The following is a 5787-nucleotide window of genomic DNA, read 5'->3' as shown; positions in this document are numbered from 1 at the left end:
AGAAGCCATGGCTCTCTTATTGGGATTGAGAAACTTTAATTCCTCCTGGGGTTCTACATTGATAGTGGAAGGAGATTCTTCTAACACCATATCCTAGGCACGAGGCTTGTCCCCCCCTCCTTGTCAATTTCCCTCAATCTTTGATGAAATTTCACATTTATGTAGGGTTACCAGCGTCTTATGGCACCATACCTAGAGGATGTCCAACAATCTAGCAAATCTACTGGTGAAGGAGGGAGCTAGTTTGCATTCAGACTCCCAGGCTAGGTCCAACTCCTTTTTTGTTCAGGACCTCGGCAGTACTGACTCCTAGACTAGGTCCAACTCTTTTTTTGTGCAGGACCTCAGCTGTACAGAATAGCACCTCTCCCATTGAGCAAGCCATTGCTCAGTTTTTTGTATTTCTCATTGTAAATCTTGTAACATGGAGCTCTTCTTATAAGCCTATATTGATAATGAAAGACTAATGTATATTCACTGTTAGCCACCCAAGGAGGGTGCGGTTTCAGTCATATCTTTTGTAAACTCCTATAGAAATACAATGTTACCAGTTATCAAAAAATAAAAAACGCCTTTGATAGTGGTCCAAAAGTGACTCATTGAAGTATATGCACACACATACACACATATATGTGTGTGTGTACACATATATATACATAGACATATACATATATTTGGAGTGGGTTAATGTTCTTCAAATCGCTATGGAGAAAAGAAAAAAGAATTTCAAGAGGCGCTTATGATGTTTGGTTTGGCAAAATATAGAGACATGAAGTTAGTGGCATTGTGTGATGAATGGTGCATCCTGGTATTGTAGGATTCTCGAGTTCAACTTGGTGGGGACAAATCCTGCACACTATGTGTGCCTAACCTCATGAGGTTCCACTAAATGTCTAACGGCTAGGTGGTCACCCTCCAGGATTGATTTTTAAAATTAGGGATATGGATATGTTGTATGACATTTATAGATGACAAATCCTCTATCCCTTTGGTGTTTTTGTAGGACATCTATTTATGAAGGTGTGCACTAATCAAATCTCTTGAGATCTAGTTGTGAATCATGGCATCTTTTTGGAACGTATCAACTTCAGAGTTCATATTATCCATCTTGCATATGGTGGCATCCTGTGTAATATATAAGTTTTTGAGAGGATCTAGAGACTTTGTGAACCACAAGCATTTGAGAGCCATCATCATCATCATCATCATTTTAGCCTTTTCTCAATTAATTGGGGTTGGCTATATGAATCCTGATTTTCCATTCTACTCTATTATAGGCCATATCCTCAATGGGGCCATAAGTCCCCATATCTTTTCGGACTACTTCCAACCACGTCTTTTTGGGCCTACCCTTTGCCCTTTTCAGTTCTTCCACTTGAGCTAAGTTGCATCTCCTTATAGGTGTTGTACTTGGTTGGCACCACACATGGGCAGCCCACGTAATCTACTCTCTCATTTTATCGGCTATTGGTGCCACACTTAAATTCTCTCGAATAGATTCATTTTGAATTCTATCCCTTCTTGTTTTTCCACTCATCAATCTCAACATCCTCATCTCCGCTACACTCATTCTTTTTGTCAGTCCAACATTTCCCCCCATAGAGCAAAGCTGGTCTCACCGTTGTCCTGTAGAACTTGCCCTTCAACCTCATTGGTATGCGGCGATCTCATAAAATTCTAGTTGCACATCTTCACTTCGTCCACCCAACTCTAATTCTATGTGCGACGTCTTCCTCGATCTCAGCATTTTCCTGGATTATCGACCCAAGATATGGAAAGTGCGGTCTTTTTTGTACTTGCTGACCGTCAATCTTGACTACTTCCTCGTCTCTACTCCTATTATTACTAAACTTGCACTCCATATACTCTGTATTAGTCCGACTAATTTTAAGACCTTTGGATTCTAGAGCATCCCTCCAAAGTTCTAACTTTGTGTTGACGTCATTTCGGGTCTCATCAATCAAAACTATCATCTGCGAACAACATGCACCACGGTACCTCTTCCTGTAAGTGTCTAGTTAAGTCGTCCATAACTAAGACAAAGAGGTATGGGCTCATTGTTGACCCTTGATGTACGCCTATTGTCACTAAAAACTCACTCATCTGTCCATTAGTTGCTCGTACACTAGTTAGTACTCCATCGTACATATCTCTCACCAAGTCAATATAGTGTCCGGAAACACCTTTCTTTTCCAACACCTGCTGAATCAATTCTCAAGGTACTCTATCATAAGCTTTCTCTAGATCAATAAAGACTATGTGGAGGTCTTTTCCCTTCGCTCTAAGCCTTTGAGAGCCATTTTATAAAAATATTTAAGACCTGGAATATTGATATGACCATTTCTAAATGAAATATTTATGTTATATAATCTCTTTCCAGGGACCAACCCAAGCTAATCTTTGTGAATGTTGACCCCTGTTTGAAATTGACAGGGAGGTTACCCTTTGACATCTAAAGTTTGAATGCATCCGCATGGACCTTCTTTGATGTCTAAAGTTCAAAAGTGATACCCACTTTGATTGATTTCATAATCAGTTCGGCTGATTCCAGAATCAAGTCCTGGCGTATTTCTGTTGAAATCTAGATTTAAACACTTCATAACAAACTGTGTAGTGGGTTCCTTTTCTCAATTTAAATTATAAGAACTCAACCTGAAATTCAATGAAATGTAGAGGGATTTCCATCCTAATTTTTAGCAAGTTCAGAAAGAATTAGTTTCTGGCTTATTTCTTTTGAAATCTGGAATTAAATACTTCGCACAAAACTGTGTAGTGGGTTCTTTTTTAAATTTTTTTTTTTTTGAAGACTCCTTAATTTCAGCAAGATCTACAGGGATTTCCATCTTAATTTTGAGAAAATTCTGAAAGTTAGTCATCTATCAATTTACTGTAGAAACATTTAGTGATATTTTGAGACTTGGTCCAAATTATAAAATTTCAGTTTCTAATCCCTGTCAACACCAAATTGAAATCGAGGATGCTATTGGCTTGAAATTAGAACACCTTGCTATAGCTCACTGGTTAAAACCCTTCATTTGGATATCATTTCTGTTGGTTCAAAACTCTTGCATCCCCAAAATAAAGAACCACACAGAATACCCAGGATTTGTCATGTCATACATTACCATGTTCATGTTCTTTGAAATTAACATGTTGGTTGTCACTGGATATAATCAAAGGGATGATGGGTTGTGCAAAACACCAAGAAGCATGTCAGACATGCTACAATGTCCCCACCAAAATGTGTCTCACAAACACACATCACATGCACACATGCATTATATGGCCATGGGAGAATAAGTCGGGAAGTGACTTTTAAAGTCCTTTCTAGCAACTCATTTTCCCTCCAATTTTCCTCAAACGTTCACACTCTCATGTACCCACTTATTTCTAAATCTCTCCTAAAAAATATGTTTTTGTTTCTTCTAACCCAATGATAAATCATCATTTTTACATTATAAATTAACAACAAATAAAATTGGTATATACTTATTGTTGTAAGTATCTTGAAAACTATGAAACAAAACCAATGTTTCTAAAAAGTGGTGAGTGTTTGATTTTATATTGTACAATAAGACTGGATGGTGAATAATGTGATTCCTTGAAATATTGCAATTTAAATATTCATACAGCAAGTGAGCACGTGATCCCTTGACCTATCGAAATATTATGTGATGGAGGAAATTGTTGAATGGAGAAAAGGAAGAGAGGGCAACAAGTGGAATTTATTGATATCTTTCCTGTCAAATTAGGGATGTATATAAAATAACAGCTCACAATAGAGAAAAATATCCTTACACAATCTTAGAATGGCATACAAATGCAGTACCACAATCCCTTCACAGAGGCCATTCAAAATGCAGTGCAGCTATTCCTCTATAATCTGCCCCCTACATTATCTTGCAAAGGCTCACTACTTTTCTTGGTGTTTTCATGGACCTAAGCTTCCACTGAGAAAGTCATAGTGTCCCAAAGTTGACCATGTATCATCTGGTGATGAAACCTAATTTGCCTATGAGTAGCTGAATAGAATGAGATATCCTTTATGCTACATTAGAATACCCGTGCTTGGCTTGGACCTCAAGTCAAAATCTAACCAACAGTTCTCATGTGACTCGTCCGTGGTGCATGCAGGAATGGGCTGACCACCTCTCTGTGTAGGTGGTGTAGGGTTGTTGCGTCTACCAATGCCCTTGGCAGTTTCTCTTTCATCAATTGGAAGTGATTGGATTGGCTATTGCTTTTTCAGTTTCCTTTTGAGGATCTAAGGAATATATTTCTCTGAGAAATGAAAAAATAATATTACTGGACTTCATATGCTCCATCTCAAGAAAGTATCCCCTAGTTCTTTTGAGTATTAAGATGAAAGTATATAATATCTTACTATGTCTTATCTCTTGCAAGCACAATATCATTTATGTACACTAGAAATTCATTCGTCACCCACCCCTCAATAGACATCTTATAATCACTCGTATGCCACTTGGATCCAGAAGTCATGACTACTGAACTTTTCTAACCATGGCCTTGGCGATTGCTTCAATCCATATAGATTGACTTCTTTAGTTTCCACACCATCTCAAGCTTCCCTTGGGTCAAAAACCTAGTAACGAATCCATGTACACTTCCTCCTCTAGGTTAACATGGAGAAATGAATTCTTGACACGAGGGCCACTATCTGTTAGCTGCAAGGGACAAGCTCACTCTCTGAGGATTCAGTATCTCCATATTGTCTACGCTACACATTTGAGTATGTCACTAGCCATGCTTTGTACATTTTGACAGATTCATCTAGTTCAAATTGTATGCTTGCCTTTGGTAGTTATACGATATACCAACTCTTATTCTTTCAAAGGTGTCAACGTCTTTCCCCTTGGCCTTCTTCCACACAGGATGGGTACCAGATTCAGTAGCTTGTGGGTTCTAAACGGAGTCATTACAAGCATGCAAATCCTGAAGAGCTGGCAAATAATAATAATAATAGCAGGTAAATCACTCTATACAATTACCATGGCTACTAAGGTTGTGACCACAGCGACAACCAGACCCTATCGTCATCCTTGTCCGTCTCATTTGAGGTCTGTGGACTTTGGTCTGTTGCACTAGCCATACTATCCCTAAGTAGAAAGACATTGATACCCCACTGCCCCAAGGCATCACTTGTTATGTAGGAAACATTTTTTGGACATTATATAGGAAACATTTTTTGGATAATCATACATTGAGTAGCATAAAATTCATTTTGTATACTCAATGGGAGTTGATTTTGGTAGTATGATAATCGATTGTTTCATTTTATTAGTAGATTATGTAGTAAAAAATGAACTTTCATATTAAATAATGCAGTGCAAGTGCAAGATATGTACATTCATATCAAGGTAACTCACTCTTGCCACTTGCTTTCTAGCAAGGATAGGATCTTTCATCTATAGATATACAATATAACATTGAAATATCAAGAGAAAAAAATTGAAGTAAGAAACCTACATAAATATAGAATTAGCAGTACATGCAGGAATTGATAGTTTTGCGATGTTGGAGGAACTTTGATGGGTTTGGGCATGGGTAACAGTTCACTGCTCATCACTTCATTGTTCTCATATCGTAAATGGTGGGAATGTTTTTATAGTCGCAGGTTGTAAGAAGACTGAAATCTTCTTGTGTCGGTATTTGATTGGTCTGTTCATACGTTTAATAGCAATGGTTTCAATATTCCTAAGAGCTCTGTTACAAATATGTACCAAAAAACTGCCGTGGTATAAGCAATTTGTACTCCTTATATGACAG

Source organism: Amborella trichopoda, unplaced genomic scaffold (assembly GCF_054954075.1).
Source record: "Amborella trichopoda isolate Santa Cruz 75 unplaced genomic scaffold, AtrichopodaSantaCruz75HAP2 v2.0 scaffold_422, whole genome shotgun sequence".
Taxonomy (NCBI): Eukaryota; Viridiplantae; Streptophyta; class Magnoliopsida; order Amborellales; family Amborellaceae; genus Amborella; species Amborella trichopoda.
This window is presented reverse-complemented; position numbering follows the sequence as displayed.